The following is an 18,443-nucleotide window of genomic DNA, read 5'->3' as shown; positions in this document are numbered from 1 at the left end:
TGTAATGTAACAGTTCTTGATCATACTAATTAAACACTGAATGGAGTAATTTGTCAGTGGTAATTACTCATGACTGCTATAAAAATAATTTTATATAGATTGATTCGATGAAGAATAAATTTCCAAAAGCAAAAATAAAATTTTTTGAACAAGAAAGAAAAATAATGTCATATGTTGACCAATAACTGACATACTCTCAAAATTCATAGTGCATCTCTTTATGTAGATTTTTCTGAAGACAGTTTGCTCAAAGAAACTGTACTTAATCTATGCAATGGTCAACAGATGGGACCTAATAATAATCCATGGGGTTGCAATCAGGTAAATAGGTTGACTGATGATTTCATGGATTTCGTTTGTTTTGTGACATAGCTGAATCCTGTCACATGTCTGGCTTTCCTGCAGTCATCCTTTCCACCCAGTAATTGGCAAAATTGGACAGCAATTCAATATATCCATCGGAATTGAGACAGAGTTTCTTTACAAAGATGTGGAGCAGTAAGTTATGATGTCTGATTGAAATACATCTATAAGATGTTTGAGGGATCTTGCTCTTCATAATAAAAGGGACTTCATGCAGACTATAGGTTAGCCAACTGTTGCTCTGTGCAAATTGTCTTGATAAAAGTTCTTGTCTGAGAAAAAGCCAGAGCATCCCTGGCCTGATTGGGTGGTTTACAGCAGTAAGTAGTTGGCTTTTGCAGTCTTGTCTGAGCAATGATGATCCTCATTCAGCACTTCTTTCGTTGTTGCCATACAGATAGCTATTTCTCACTAAGGTTTGCATTGGTAAAACCTGTATCTTATCATATCTTTTTTTGTTTTGTTTTTAGTTTTTTGTTGTGCAGGAAGAATACATATGATACTTCCTACTAGTCACTGCTTATACATGTCCATTGCAATTCCCCAGCTCACATCTCACAGTTTTCAATAAGTACTGAACTGCAGCTAATATTTTAAACACAAATCATGATGCTGGTTATTCTCTTCCAATATTCTGGTGCTTTCTAATCCTCCATGGTCTCTAGCTCTCAAACTGACCAATCGTACACAGAAACAGATATCCATTGTAACTAATTCTTATTAAATACTTTAAATGGTTCTAAAATTAAAAATTATCTCAAAATTACCTAATTTATACAGAACATCCTGTAATATAGATAATAACAGACCCCAGATCGAACAAGGAATGCTACATCATTTTGCAGCTAGGTCACAGCACCAGATTACCATTTTTTTAAATTTGTTACATTTTATAGCATACTTTTGTGAGTGGGATCTACGGATTCAGTCAATATGGATTGTATTAGACATAATTGCATTAGAAGTAATCTGAAATTAATTAAAATAAATTTTAGTATTGAAATACAGTCATCATGATAATGTTCACCTCTGATTAAAATGAAATATACTTACCTTAAGTAATAAAGTTTGAGAATATGTGCTTCTATCTACATAAATATGCTCCAAGGTAGAATTTATGTTGAAAATTATGATGCATGCAAATTATGGACAAACACATTAAAGAGCCATAGCAAACAAAGGAACAGAAGGATGGCTGATACTCACTTATTTTTTGAAGTCATCAAACAGTTTGTGTTGAGGAAGCAACCAAAGAATCACTTCCCAGTGATATGTATTTCTGTTTTTATTTTTAAGTATGAAAAAGAAAATACATATTGTTCATGTTTCTTGCTTAAAGATTTCCCTTAACAAATTCCTAAACAAACAAAACCCAAGAACACTTGCAAATTTAGATCTTTTACCTACATGCTTCTAAAAACAAAAACAACAAAAAATACATGTCAACACTACAGAAATATATGGAATATTGTTAAAATATTAGAGTATGGGGTTAGCTTACAATATAAATTTAACCAAAAATGAGTACTCACTTTCTCACCAAATAGCATAGAAGAGGAGTTTTAACTGATTATTTTTATTAATTTTTTAAAATTTCCAATAAGATGGCCATACAAAATATTTTTGTTGATACACCTGTAGGAGGAGGGATAATCTTAACCATTTTACTCACTTAAAAAATATTTGTGGTTTGGGTGTTAGAAATTTGACAATTACGTTATGCCTCCCATTGTATTTGTTTTGGACCAATCAGATTGGGCAATTGTATTTACTGTGGTGTGATTTGCTTTTGAGGGTTTTTTGCATTGCATGCTCTTTTATTCACTTTCATCAAGCCAGTTGTACAAGAAGGATGAAAGAAACTTGCCCACCGCTTATGAGGCATAATGGAGCCACCAAACTTCGTCTCTGAGACTATTTTAAGCCTAAATAATTAGACTCATTAATTATTATTTAATTCCGCTAGAGACACTTTTAGGTCTGAATTGCCAACCTGTTATCAAGTACTTTTCCTACATGAACATTAATTATGAACTTCTGTAATATCCTGTTAGTGCGAGAACTGAATCTTTTTACATCAGAAGGCATCATATCGACTCCCCTTCAAACGGCTGCAAACTCATATCTCCGAAGACAGATGAACCTGCTTCTAGTTTCCTGTTGAAGATGAAAGATGTTTCGAGGTTGTTAACAGCTCTGTTTACACAGCCAAAAATGGGCATTCCTTTTTACAGCCGAGGATCTAATAAAATTTGTACTGAATTTTTAGGTAGGCCTTGTTGTGTTTGTCTTATTTTGCCATTGTCAAGAAGCGAAAAGCATGAGATAAAATATCTAATATGAGAGAGAATGATAAATAATAAATTTAAAGTGTTTTTCTGATGAAAAAAAAAAAAAAAGTTCTTTTTTCTTAAAGATCTTGCTTCAGAACTAGTTCCAAGCTATAATTTTTATTTTTAAAATATCTCATTTTTTTTGTGGTTTAAAAATATGGGAGGGAGTCTGCACCTGCTAAAAAGATATGTTTTTTCAGAAAAAAAATCCTTCCATTCAACACCAACAATAATGCTGTTCAGCTAAAATATACTAGCATTTTTGTAAAGGGGTGATCAGAAAGTAGGCGATCATTTAGCAAAATCCCACTTTTGAAGTTAAGATATTTTTTCTTTCAAATTTTCTAGTGCGAATCTGTAATCGCACAGAAACAATAGAATCCTATTTTTATTTTTACATTAGCAACCAAATATGTAAATTTACCAAAAAAAACAAAAACAAAACAAACATCAATCGTTCATAATAGAATATAATGATAAAAAATTGGAAGGTATTTCTAAGGTAACGAGTAAACTAATTATGTCTGCCAGGAGAATAATGAGACCAAATAGAATGATATTCTACTCAGATATCAACTCAAGAGCCCGTACCAGTTCCATTAAGTGTTCACCTCAATTTATCTTTAATGCTTACAGTTGAAATGGCACTTTTGTGGTGCACAGTATGTAGCCATTTCATAAGGAGACAATGTGTAAGTTTCATTATTCACAAATTAGAGAAAGAAAACAAAAAGATGCCACTCTGAAAAGAAAGTTGGATATGTCTGGCAATGATATATCTCCAAGCAAACTTGTCAGTTATATGCTTTAGTTTTATTAAGATGCAATGTTGTTGATCACATTCTCATCTTGAAAAAATGTTTTGCTGTTGTGTTAAATAAACATGAGACAAAGGTGCTACTTCAGTTTGTAACACGCAGCATCTTCTATCATTTATTATTCTGTCATCTGTGTTCTTATAAATTGGTTTCCATTACTTTATCGCTTATTCGAGAAAGAGCTGAGTCAACATGAATTCTACCCTTGTATCAGGACTATTCCATCTCCACAGCTGAAATGTAATTTATCTTTAAATCAATTTATACAAGTGAAATTGTTATTCAGAATTAACCACAATGACTCACCCCTCTTCCAAAGTAAGTTAAATTTTAATTTTATCTAAAAGGGAGGTCTTCTTGGAAATAATGCCATCTTTGTTGTGCATAACATTTTTTTTTTGTTACATGAGTTTCAACATAAAATTAAAAACGAATATTGCGTACTAGTATAGAAAAAGGTTTTCAAAGAATTTCATTAATTATATAAGCAGTTCAGTTTGAATGGAGAATAACAAAATAGTTAGGAGTGTTTGGCAAATATGCTCAAACGCAGAAAAACAGTTTGTTTTCTGCATTTTTTTTTGCAAAGAATTTATTTAACAAAGACTGATTGTTTTTCTGTAAGATTTAAGATGAAATTATTTACTCTAAAATCTCTTCATATTGCGGAATATTGGAATTTTATTTTCTTTAAATCTTAAAAATTAATTTTTTAGAATTTTGTTTTTTCTTATAATTAAGCTAATTATAATATATATTATTGAGGAAAAAAAAACGATTTTTTTAAAAACATAATAGTGATTTTGTCCATTTTATATATATAACTTTTTTTATTATTTAACCTCTTCAGCTTTATAAAATGTTGCAATTTTTATGGACGTAAATTTATTTTGTTTAATTTACGTAACATAAAATAGGGGAGGGGGCACACCTAAAAAAGTATTTTCCCTCACATATTTAACGAAAACTGCTTTTAAAATATAAGTTAATTTAAAATTGAATACATATAAAAATTTCATGAAAATCTGACCATTAGGTACCTCCACGGCGATGTGTAAAACGTCAGAAATACACATTTTAATAGTGATGTCATCATTTCGTGTGTTTGTGTTAATTTCTATGGATAAACGTTCATGTTATAATTATTAATGGAGTAAGGTTGTTTTTTGCTATGGATAAAAAATAATATAAAACTTACCTTTTGTAAAAACAAATACATTTTTATCAACGAACTACATAGACTAGAGTTAATAATATAAAATTAATTTTAACGTATTCTGTTGACACATGTATTTAGAAATAATGTTCTTTACTAGCCTCCGTACATTTTTGAAAAAAAAGCGCCAAACATAAGAACAACACTTTATCAATTTAAATAATAAAATCAAAACAATTTTTTTTAAGGTTGATTTTGGATTTACAATTTTTATTATCACAATAGTCTTATATTCTTTTATATGAATATATTTTTTTATTATTGGAAACCTGTTATTAAAAAATCCATTTAAACTTCATATCACATAATATTTGAATTTAATATCATTTAAAGCTTTTTAAAAATATTTTTTTTAGAATTGTTTTTTCTTGTTGTTGTAATTCGAATAATTATATTACCGAGAAAAAAAATATCCAGAAAGTGTTGGTTTTTTTTTAACATAATATCGAATTTATGTCCAATTTTATTTACAACTTTGAGGTAAGTGAAATAAATAACAGGATTTTATATATATATATAAATTACTATTTTTTAATTATTTGAAAAAATGTTGAAACTTTTCTCAACCCATTTATTTTGCTTAGTTTTCGGAGCATGGAATATAGGGGGGGAGGGTTAGAACACCTAAAAAAATATGTTTCTGCTAATATATTTAACGAAACCTACTTTTAATATGTAAGTTTATTTAATAATGATTGAATATCGAAAATTTCAGGAAAATATGATTATTATTTGATTTTTACTAGATTTTTAAAACATGGATGTGTGGATGGCTTAAAAAACGTCACTACATAGGAACGTTGTTTTAAAGCGTCGATAATGTAAACACGATTTTTGTCTCGCATTTTCATTATTTTTGTATGCTGTAAAAAATTTTTGGTTTGTTTTACTGTACACAGATTCGAAAAAGTTGTCACAAAAACAAATATATGTTATCAAACGCAAGATAAGTTACTTTTCTACCTAACTGGATATGTTTTTAGTGTTTATATTTAATGTAACATGTTTATTCAGCTCGAAAAACATACAGTGTTTACCGATGTATTGGAAAATTTAAAATGGTAACCGACTCTCTCTTTGAGGCGGTAAGTTTGGGAAAATGAGTTATAAAGAAAACAACAGACAAAATACTGTTAGAAACTCCCTCAATATATGTTACCGTGGCATAGGCTAACATATATTCGGCGGGTTTTTAACAGTATTTTCACTGTTTTTTTATTTATAACCCCTTTTCCCAAACTTACCGTCTCCGAGAAAGAGTCGGCTGCCATTTTGAATTTTCCAATACATCGGTAACCACTGTATGTTTTTCGAGCTGAATAAACATGTTACATTAAATATAAACACTAAAAACATATCCAGTTGGGTAGAAAAGCAACTAACCTTGCCTTTGATAACATTTATTTGTTCTATATTTGTTTTGTGACAACTTTTTCGAATCTATGTGTACAGTAAAACAAACCCAAAATTAAAAAAAAAATATTATCAGTTTATTTGAAGCTTTTTCTATTAAATGGTAAAAAAAAGTTAGGATGATATTAAATTAAATTACAATTACATCGTGTTACATATGGGGGGGGGGTTAAAACTGTGGCGCGCGTTGGAGGTACCTACTGACCATTATTGATTTTTGCTAGCTTGTTTTAAACACGGGGGGTGTTTACGACGGTCCCGGGAAAAACTCGTCCGCTTTCGCAAGGTAGGAAAACTGGTCCCGTATTGAATAAATATCGATTGAAAACACATTTTATGATCGTTCTTGAAGGAGATATTGTTTTTTAAAATAGACTATAGCCCCCCATAATATTTTTTAAAAATATTTTTACTTGTTCAATGTTTTTTTGTTTTTTTTAAATAAAATTGATTTTCTAAGTGTCCGTTTTCTACCTAACTGGCTAAGTTCTTAGTGGTTTCACTTATTTTAAAGCGTTTATTATGTTCATACAAAGTTAATTACAAATTTTTTTGTTCTTATTTTAACGATGTTTTTTGGAGTCATAAAAACAATAATAAAAAACAAAAACAAAAATTTTAAAAACAGGGAGCGATTCGATTCTTCGTTACTTTTTTTGTTTTTGTTTTTTTTTTGTTATGTTTTTGTTTTCTCTCATACCAAATGCACTCATGCGTTATTTAAAATTATAATTTTATCAATTATCAACATTTATTGTCGTCCTGTCAAACTTTGCAAAAATTAACTAATACATTAAAAGCGAAATATTTTTTGGCGCGAGAGATGCCATGTGCTAACTCATTTTTAATTTTTTTAATTTTTACTTCAAAATTCTAAAATCAATCATTAAGAGAAAAAGTAATCACTAAATAAATTTATTAATCAATTTTATTGAAAACTCTGCTATCGTTTATTAAGAATCTTTTTAATTTCATTTTTTGTTGGTTGTTTTTCGGAGGGAGATATAGTTTTTGAATTTAGGAAAACTCGTCCCGGGAAAACTCGTCTCGGGAAAACTCGTCTCCGGAAAACTCGTCTCGGGAAAACTCGTCTCCTTTCGCTAGGTAGGAAAACTGGTCCCGTATTGAATAAATATCGATTGAAAACACATTTTATGATCGTTCTTGAAGGAGATATTGCTTTTTAAAATAGACTATAGCCCCCCCCCCCTATAATATTTTTAAAAAATATTTTTATTTGTTTAATGTTTTTTTTTTGTTTTTTTTTTCTACCTAACTGGCTAAGTTCTTAGTGGTTTCACTTATTTTAAAGCGTTTATTATGTTCATACAAAGTTAATTAAAAAATTTTTTGGTTCTTATTTTAACGATGTTTTTTGGAGTCATAAAAACAATAATAAAAAAAAACAAAACAAAAAAATTAAAAACTGGGAGCGTTACTTTTTTGTTTTGGTTTTTTAATTATGATAGTTTTTTGTTTTATGTTTTCGTTTTCTCTCATACCAAATGCAATGCACTCATGCGTTATTTAAAATTATAATTCTATCAATTATCAACATTTATTGTCGTCCTGTCAAATTTTGCAAAAATTAACTAATAAATCAAAAGTTAAATATTTTTTTGGCGCGAGAGATGCCATGTGCTAACAATCTCTCGTTAACTCATTTTTAATTTTTTTAATTTTTACTTCAAAATTCTAAAATCAATCATTCAGAGAAAAAGTAATCACTAAATAAATTTATTAATCAATTTTATTGAAAACTCCGCTATCGTTTATCAAGAATCTTTTTAATTTCATTTTTTGTTGGTTGTTTTTCCGAGGGAGATATACCCCCCCCCTCTCTAAATTATATTTCAAAAAATATTAAAATTTTGGTTTGTATTACTGTACACATAGATTCGAAAAATAATAAACTAGACAAAATACTGTTAGAAATTCGCTCAATATATATTACCGTGACATAGGTTGACATATATTCGGTGTTTTTTTTAATAGTATTTTGTCTAGTTTATTATTTATAACACCTATTCCCGAACTTACTGTGTTTAAGAGAGAGTCGGCCCGGCCGCTATTTTGAATTTTCCAATACATCGGTAAACACTGTATGTTTTTCGAGCTGAATAAACATGTTACATTGAATAAAAACACGAAAAATATATCCAGTTTGGTAGGAAAGTAACTTATCTTGCCTTTGATAACATTTATTTGTTATATATTTGTTTTTTGACAACTTTTTCGAATCTATGTGTACAGTAATACAAACCCAAATCGATTTTACCCTTTTATAACAACAGTAAATAAGTAAATTCTTTGTATATTAATATAAAAAAAAATATGCGGTCTCGTTTATGAACATAATAAACGCTTTAAAATAAGTGAAACCACTAAGAACTTAGCCAGTTAGGTAGAAAACGGACACTTAGAAAATCGATTTTATTTAAAAAAAAAAAAAAAAAAAACATCAAACAAGTAAAAAAAATTTTTTTTTTAATATTATGGGGGGGGGGGCTATAGTCTATTTTAAAAAAAACAATTTCTCCTTCAAGAACGATCATAAAATGTGTTTTCAATCGATATTTATTCAATAAGGGACCAGTTTTCCTACCTAGCGAAAGGGGACGAGTTTTCCCGAGACGAGTTTTCCGGAGACGAGTTTTCCCGAGACGAGTTTTCCCGGGACGAGTTTTCCGGGCACCATAGTTTTTACCCCTCCCTTCTCTCTCTCTCTCTCTCTCTAAATTATATTTTAAAAAATATTAAAATTTATTATTTTCTTTTTAAAACCAAATCTCTCTCAGTAATTTCTTTAATTTTCTATTTTTTAGCGATTATCAAGACCCCTAAGATGTGATACCGGACATTATTTCTCGTTCTCACGTAACACTCGACATGTTTTTTGTTTGCTTTCTGTGTGTTTTTTTTTCTTTACCGAATAAACGATTCCAAATAAATTAAACAACAAACAACGTAGTCGGCGAGGTAGAAAAATCGATTTTACCCTTTTATAAAAAACAGAAAATAAGTAAATTCTTTTTATATTAATATAAAAAAAAAATATGCGGTATCGTTTATGAACATAATAAACGCTTTAAAATAAGTGAAACAGGTAGAAAACGGACACTTAGAACATAGATTTTATTTAAAAAAAAAAACAACACATTAAACAAGTAAAAATATTTTCAAAAAATATTATGGGGGCTATAGTCTATTTTAAAAAAACAATATCTCCTTCAAGAACGATCATAAAATGCGTTTTCAATCGATATTTATTCAATAAGGGACCAGTTTTCCTACCTAGCGAAAGGGGACGAGTTTTCCGGAGACGAGTTTTCCCGGGACGAGTTTTCCTAAATTCTATTTTCTCATATCACCCACAAACCCTATTTAGTGACATTTTAAAAGACGAAAAGAATAAAAAGTATTAAAAAAAAAAAACAACAAAAAAAGAAAAAGGTAGGTACAGGTTCGCCATGATTACCCCCCCCCCCCCCCAAAGAAAAGTTGGTGTTTTTTGCTTTCATGAAATTTGTTTATTTCTAGGCGGTAGCAGGGGGGGGGGGCTTGCACTTTCAACATTTGACTTACGACCATTTCTCATTGCGGAAAAAAAAAAATGTCAGTTCTTATAAATGTCCATCCTCTGTATTACGTCTTCATCGCCATGCAAACTCGTTCGTACGCGAGTCATTATCCTGCAAATGTCTTCTTCCTGGACAGAAAAATAATCTCGTTCGGGAGATTCAATACGTTCACATGACACATAGCGTCCATTTTTTTTTTTTTTTTTTTTTTTTTTTTTGTCGTCTGCAAACAGTACGTTGTCGTCGTCGTCTTTCGCCATGGTTGTGGAAGTAGCCAGAAGATACCGACGTAAAGTTGGAGAAAATTGGGGCATATTTTGGAGAAGTAACAAAAAAAAAAAAAAATAAATTTTAAATCTGTAGTCTTCCAAAATTGATAATTTGTGTTTTCACGAAAAAAAAAAAAAAAAAAAAAAAAATCCTGAAATCGCCATTTTCTACTTTTCTTTCTTTTTTGGTACTCTTGCAGAATTTGACCTGGATCCTCGGTATTTTCCGTCACTTATGGTTCGAGCTCGACTGGCAGCCACCGGACTAAGCCGAGCAAAGTAACAGACGCAGACGAATTTCAAAACAAACCGAAAAATAAATAAATGGAAATACAATAAATAAAAATAACAAAAACCTACTGTAAATTTACTGAATATATATATGAATATTTATTTTTCAAGAAAAGTTGCATTTTGTATTGCTTATTTACTTTTATTATTTTTTTGCAATTTTTTTTATCAAGAAAATTTTTTTTTTCAAAAAGATTGATATTTTTGTACCCATAAATTGTTAAGTACAGTAAAAAATAATAAAATAAAATAAAAACTGGCGGAGTTGTACAACCCCCATGCGTAATTTCTATACTGATAGGTTTATTGAAATTTTTAAATCTATTTTTTGAAATTTTTAAAAATATTATGGGATATGTATTCTCTTAAAGACAATATCTTCAAGAACTGTGTTTTCAATCGATATTTATTCAATAAGGGACCAGTTTTTCCTAACTAACCAAAGGGGACGAGTTTTCCTAAATTCATTTGTTACATATTTGATTTTTGACCACCTTTCCGAATCTCTGTGGATTGTAAAATAAACCCGAATTTCTAAAAAAAAAAAAAAAAAAATTTCTTCTGTTATTTAATAAATATTTGTTTGGCTTTTTGAATTTTAAAAATACTTTTTTTTTTTTTTCAGGTGTTATTATTTAAACAAACGTGAAAATTAATTGTACTTTTAGAAAATGCGATTTTGAAGGGAATTATACATTGAAGAACGCTGGAAAGGATATTTTATTTTAAACAATGAATAGTACTTTTGCAGTTTCCATATTTTTATGTTATATTTTTATTTCTTGATTTAAATAAAATAAGTATTTTTAAATTAAAATAACCAGTGTTTATTTAGAAAAACTCTTATTTTAAAAAAAATACAGAAATTTTTTTATGATTTATTCCATTTTTTTTTTTTCAAGTTAGTTAAAGTGAAATATCGATTTAGTCCATTTGCATCTTTTTATTTCGACTTAAACACGACGTTTCTAATATTAACAATGCTTTTAAAAAAAGCCATTAACTTAATGTCCGAAATTTCGTGAAAACTATTGAATAATTCCACCCGCTCTCTTTCGAAGCTTATAACTCCTCGAAAAATGTAATTCAAGCCCTAATTTTTTTTTTCAATTAAAGGAGCAAGGACCAAGGTTTCATAAAAAAAAAAAATAAAACAAACAACGTGTTTTTTTTTTTTTTTTTTTTAAGGTTTAAAACTTCGGACTTTACAGGTAAATTTCTAAAAAACACTACTTTTTTTTGTTTTAAATTTGAATATATTATTTATTGATCTTTTATCTTCAATTTGTGATACATAAAACTTTGGTACATGAATTAATTATTTACTTTTTAATAGATATTTGAAAATGGGGGGGGGGCGTGAATTAAAAAAAAACGTTTGTCTAAAATATTATATTCGGTTTATTGGAAAGAGCATAAAATTTGACATTGACCCTGAAAATATCGTAAAAATAAAATCAATAGAAAAAATTTGATAGATTTTTAAAGTTTAAAAATTGAAAAATACTGAACTCGTAACATTCAATTAATTTCATTACTGTTTAAAAAAAAAAAAAAAAAATATTTCTATTACTTTTAAAACAACTTTAATAGTTTATTTTGGAAGTATAATCCATAAAGAAAATAAACAATCCACCTTTAAAAGAGAAATTACGAGTTTTTTATATTTTATTTTCAGTTTCGTGTTAGGTGTCAAAAATTCTGATAATACACCTATCGATGCTTATGTATTTTTGGTAGCGCGCTATTTTTAAATATTTTTCAGGTTAGATTCAAGTTTCACGATATCTATATTTTTTTATTATTAAATTGTTAGGTGGAAGCACAGAATAGTTACAAAACACCATCCCCATGTTAATGACTTTCGAAATAACGTTATTTCAACGCGGTACCAAAAATACATAAGTACCAACTTAAGAATACGAAGCAATTTGAATCGCACACATGAAACGCTAAAATGAAAAGTTAAGAAAATATAGTCATTATGAAAACAAAAAAGGGATTCGCAGCGATAAATTAGTAATTTTAAAGTTAAATGACAAAATTATTTTTTTAAGAATACGTAAACACAAAAGCAAAAGATTATTTGGGGATACCTTAAACGGAATAGTACAGCCATCTTGTAAGGAAGCAATGTCTAAATTTCATTAGGCCTATCCTTGATTTTTTGTTTTTAGTAAAAGAGGATAAAATCGGACATATTTTGTGTAATGGTGCATCTTCAAGCAAATTTGTCGGTTATCTGCTTCAATTTTGTTATTTTTCACTTTCGCCATTTCGAAGAGAAGAGAGACGCAGTTTTTTTTTTCTTCGTCTTCTTTTTACTGTCGTCTGCGTTCATACACTTTCGTTTTCGTTATTTTCCGGTCATTTCCGGAAATAGCCGAACTAATATTGAGGATTATCTCGGCTCCAGCCCAGAGTCAACATTTTTTAAATTACCTTTTCCCTGTTTACTATGGAGCGGCTGATGTCCTGTGCAGTTCTGGGAGTTTCCACCTTCCCAGGTCATTGCCTCTCGCGTTTCTGGTGGAGTAAGTGCATTACTGCATTGGTCTGAGGCGCCCCGACCGGGTAATACTGACGGTAATTTTTAAATGGCTAGTGATCCTATCTTCCTTTCTCAAACTTCCTGACCTTGTGTCACCGTGTGACGGAAGTAAATAAAACCGACACTGATCCTAAAATGGTAATTCACTTGTCGGAAAAGTTGGTTTTTATTTTTTAAAGACATATCCACAACTCGAATGCAATTAACCAAAGTGTTTCGTTAAATTCAAGCAAAGTCTTCTGACGCTTGCTGCAGGCCTGTCAGATTAAAATGAAACATCATAAAAACATATTCAATGCAGAATATTCTCTAAAATATTTCTTATCTAATGTAATAAAAAAAAAAAAAAAGTTTTTTTTTTTTTTATTACATTAGGTCCACCTCCACAGTTTTCTTTAAAACTAGGGGGGAGTACCCAGCATTGCCCAGGTGGAGGATATTGGCACAAGGGCAAAGCAATGTTAAGAATGGCATCCTCATGGTTAAAATTAAAAAAAAAAAAAAAAGATAGAGAGAGAGGTGGGTAATTAGTTTTCCACACTAACCATTAGGCCAAAGGGAATAGTGAATTCAATGAGTTGGTAATTAACTTTTGCCTGAGTGGAGGATATTGGCACAAGGACGAAATAAAAAAAGATTCAGGGAGAGGTGGGATCGAACTCGAAAACATAGGGTAATTAGTTTTCTCTGCCAACCATTAGGCCAGAGGATAGTGAATTCAATGTGTTGGTAATAAACTTAAGAATCATAGGAGTCGCCACGCATGCGTAGAAATGAACGTTGCTTTTAAACCTGGCTGGGGGCCAGAAAAGCTTCCCGCTTTATTAAATGCTGCTTTTAAAGTTGGCCAGGGGCCAGGCAAGCTCCCCGCTTTCAGTTGTTTGCGTTCAAATAGTTTTGCTTTATTATACGAAAAAGATAAACAAACACTCGAGACGACGGCACGGTGGGAATTTTGTTTAACTCGATCAAAAAAAAGGAAAGAAACAGTGTCTGTTTGCAAATCTCAGATATTATGATCTCGGAAGTATAAGAAAACTTCTTGTGAAATTTAACCATCAGCGGAACCCCGATTTGAAAAGCCTTTTGCAGACATACACAAACGCTCACACCCATTTTATCTTTTAAATATATAGACTAACCTGTGTGCCCGGCGTTGCCCAGGTGTGTGTTCAGCAAAAAAAAAAAAAAAAGTAGTAGTAGGCAAACAGGCTCGAACTCATACCGCGAAGGAGGAAATGAAAGTAAAAAAAAGAGGATAGTAAATTAACTTTTGCCCGAGTGGAGGTTACTGGCACAAGGACGAAATATAAAAATAAAAAAAAAAGATAGAGAGAGAGGTGGGATCGAACTCAAAAACGTACGGTAATTAATCTTCCTCGCTAACCATTAGGCCAAAGAGGATAGTCAATTAATGAGTTGGTAATTAACTTAATGATCATAGGAGTCGCCATGCATCATTTAAACTGGCTGGGGGCCAGGTTACTTTCCTGCTTTTTGCTTTCTGTCGTTTTATTTATTTGCTTCCCCACGAAAGCAAATTAGACACAAGATCATTTTTAATGTGGGGGAAAACCAGCTCCCCCAAAAAAGGGAGCACTCTGGCAGTATCCCAAAAAAGTAGTAATTGTCTCAGTATGAAGGGTTTTCCTTACATTGACCGAGGACCAATTAACTTAAGTGAAGCATCAATCCCAGCCTGAAGGCCAAGAATGCTTTGCCATTTTTTTTAACAGTTTCGCTTTATACGAAAAAGCCAAACAAACATCTGAGATGACACCACGGTGGAAATTTTGTTTAACTCGATCAAAAAAAAAAATTTTTTAAATAAAGAAAGGATGTCCGTTTGTGAATGCGAGATATTATGATCTGGAAAGTATGTGAAAACTTTTCGCGAATCTAACCCATGTGAAAAGCCCGATACAAAAAGCCTTTGGCAGACATACGCAAATGCTCGCGCCCATTTTGCCTTTTATATAGTAAACTAGCGGGGGGGGGGGTTACCCGGAGTTGCCCGGGTGTTTGGAGGTGTGTGTGGTTGTGGGTAAATCAAAACTCCGGGGTGGGGGTGGGGGGGGGATTTAAATAAAAAAAAAAGTTTTGGTAGGTAAGTATGAGGATCGAGCCCGAACCCTTGAGCAAGTACACGTTTTAATGACTTAATGAGGTCAACTTTGACTGTGAGGTAGTATTTCATTTACTGCGGGAACGCTTTTTTTATTTTTATTTTCCCAAGATGTTGGGGGAGGGACCAGCTCCCCATAAAAAAGGGATTGCCCAAATTCTAGTTTGTGTTTTTAGGGGTTACCGAGGGCCGTTGAACACGAATCTGGCATTTAAACCTGTCGCAAATTTACCGTTTGCATAGTATCAACACCTGGAGCCTGGGACTATTTTGTGCCATTTCACCGCTTTCATTAACGCTTTTCTTACATGATGCATTTGCATGTGCGTAGTAAAGTGACTTGTCTCTTTAGCGGAGATTTGAAATAAGTTTTACAAAAAAAAAAAAATTTTTTTTAAATGTGGTTCATTTTTTTTGTGTTGTTACATAGTTTTTAATGTTTTTTAATTGATCTAAAAGTTTAAGTTACCACGAGCGATTTGCAAAGACATACTTTTATGTTTTTCGTTCTTTTTTTGGGGGGGTGAGGTGGTTATTCAATTATATAACGTGTATAGATTTTAGCAGGTGCTTCTGCAATTTAATTAACCGTTTTTGCGTAAGAAGTTGTACATTTTTTAAAGCCCCCCCCTCCTTCTAATGTAAATGGAATTTGTGTGAAATATTAAACAGTTCTTCTGCTCGGTTAATGTTGGCGCGTTACTTACGGAAAAAGTTAAGTATACTGTTAAGAAGCAGCTACTCAAAAATTTACAACTTCTATAATTTAATCAATTAAAATAATTAAATAAAAACGATTTTTCTTTTTTTTTTTTGCCGATTTTAGGTTTCGATTTTTATTATATCAAGAGTCATATATTCTGTTTTATGAATATATTTTTTTAATATTGGAAAGTTGTTATACAAAAAAAATCTTTTTTTAAACTTCATATCGCAGAATATTGGTATTTAATATCATTTTAAAGCTTTTGAAAAATATTTATTTTTTTAAATTCTGGGTTTTTTTTTTAATTGAAATAATTATATATTTTTTTGCAATTGGAATAATTATATTTTTTCATTCAAATAATGGTACTTGTACAGTTTAATCAAAGACATTAAAAAATGAAAATATAGGAAAAAGGTTATATTGCACATATCCATGATGGAATGAAGTTCTCCGAAAAAAATTTCACTTAATTTCATCAAGAAGTTTTTTTTTTTTTTTTTTTTTTACAGCGAAAAAATAATTTGTTATGATACCGATCAAAAGGTTCGATTTTTGGGAAGAAAAGCTAGTATTAAAGATGGGGAGGGAGTGTCAGCGTTTTAACTGGAGTTATCTCCCCATTTAACAATTCCATAATGGCTGACTTCAATGTGCTCTCATAAGGACATGTTTTTCCGCTGTAAAATAAACAAAAAACTACTCAATCAAATTAAATGAAATTTTTTTTTTGAGATCTTCAGTCCAAAATGGATACGTACAATATAACCTTTTTTCTATACTTTCATTTTTTAATGTCTTGATTAAACGGTACAAGTACCTAAATAATTATAATTATATATAAAAAAAATTATCAAGAAAAATGTTTATTTATTTTTTAACATAATATTGATTTTATGACCAATTTTATTTAAAACTTTAAGATAATAATAACAGGATTTTCTAAATACATAAAAATAACTATTTTTTAATTATTTGATCTTTTCAGCTTTAAAAATTGTTAAAATTTTTATGGACCTGCATTTATTTTGTTTAGTTTTTGTAACATGAAATATAGGGGCGAGGGTAGAACACCTACAAAAAATATTTCCTCTAATAACAAAAACTACTTTTATTATGTAAGTTTATTTAATAATTGATAAATATAGAAAATTTCAGGAAAATACGATTATTATTTGATTTTTGCTAGATTTTTAAACATGGGTATGTTTACACTTCAAAAACATCACTATATAGGAACGTTGTTTTAAAGCGTCAATGTAAACATGATTTCAGTCTCGCATTTTGATTATTTTTGTATGCTATAAAAAATATTTAAAAAATATTAGCAGTTTATTCAAAGTTTCTTCTTTTAAATGATATAAAATGGAAAGGAAACAAAACAAAAAATGGCAGTGTCAAACCATCCTCCTGTCGACAACTTTTTTTCTTTCTTTCCTCAATTTGCAATAAATCCTCGTGTATTCGATATTATCTTCCACCATTCACTCTCATTCTAAGCTCTCCAACAAAAAAACTCAACTCAACCTTCATGCTTTAGAATTCATTCCATTTAACAGTCACCAATTGTGTACATATGCAAATTAATAGTATACATTCACTAATGAGTGACCTACCAAATTATGCTTGTCTTTTCTTTTCTACATTTTCTGCTATCGTTTTACAGGCTAATTAAACATGAGATCATTTGCGAGAGTGATGATTTCTATTACATTCCCTCCTGATATCACTAGCAGGAAGTTGGTAATTGCCTTCAATGTGTACTTTTACGCAGAATTTGAGGTGTCACTTCCTCGTTCCCATCTTCCTCATCACTACCGTCACCGCCACCTGCACATTCCACAATTTCCTCTTCTGATTCCATAGACAGCATTTCTGAGCTCATCCGAAGGGGCAATAAAGGATCAGGATCATTCTCGAATTGTATGTTTCTTTCTCATCGTCCTCCGAGGTAAAGGAAGCACAACAAGGGCGGACATCTTTTACATGATGTGGGACACCATTAACCAACAGTCTTAGAACTTTTTTTTTTCTATTCGTCCACTGCCAAATCTTGTAGTGAACCGAGCATTAAGTGGTTTTACCCAAACACGATCTCCCACTATGCACGGTGTGTCGATAACTCTAACCACTGATGGCGTGACATCATTACCTTTTATACGCTGTTCATACTGGTAAATCCCATTGGCTGGCATAGTTGATGGTGTTGCATACCCTTGAGTGTCACATTATACCAGTATACAGCTTCTGGAATCGAAAACGATATCATGGCTGCAATTCTTTTGATGATACAGTGACACCGCTCCACTATGCCGTTACCTTCAGGAAAATATGTACATCAGTAATGCATTCTAACCTCCCATTCGGTTATGACTTTCTGAAATTATTGATATCGAAATCTAGAGGCATTATCAGTCAAGATTTCAAGTGGGAGACCACGTTAAAAAAGATGGATCTTAATTGTCGCACAATGCTCGATGTATCCTGTCATGTCAACAGACGTCATATCATGAAACGCGTTGGGCCACAGTTTGTTAAGGTCAAGAAATGTTTGCCATCATGATGAGTTATATTCATACCTATCCGACACCAGTTTTCCACCACCTCAAGCTTTCTTTTTTTGACATCAGGATGGTTCTGGATAAATTCACTGACACTCTTCGTACAAGTGTATTGCTGCCTTGATCAATGCCTTCGTAGTAGCAGGACACACCCTTCGGACAAAATATGTGGTTTGACAAATTACATAATGTCCACTCTTCCGATGTATTTCACGA

General features: G+C 31.0%; 1 long non-coding RNA gene across 2 annotated transcripts in view; it reads right to left on the bottom strand.

The window, feature by feature from the left end:
• LOC145242625 (uncharacterized) overlaps window positions 1-13,137 on the bottom strand; it is a 61,371-nt gene extending 48,234 nt beyond the window's left edge. For both annotated transcript variants that reach the window (XR_013862780.1, XR_013862779.1), the window contains exons 1-2: window positions 12,381-13,137; window positions 1,570-1,642 (exon numbers count right to left, since the gene is read on the bottom strand). This is a non-coding gene — a long non-coding RNA (uncharacterized LOC145242625). The remainder of the gene's footprint in view (window positions 1-1,569; window positions 1,643-12,380) is intronic.
• Window positions 13,138-18,443: the final 5,306 nt, after the last annotated feature.

This window comes from Euprymna scolopes, chromosome 21 (assembly GCF_053919585.1).
Source record: "Euprymna scolopes isolate OS-2025 chromosome 21, ASM5391958v1, whole genome shotgun sequence".
Classification (NCBI taxonomy): domain Eukaryota; kingdom Metazoa; phylum Mollusca; class Cephalopoda; order Sepiida; family Sepiolidae; genus Euprymna; species Euprymna scolopes.
This window is presented reverse-complemented; position numbering and strand designations above follow the sequence as displayed.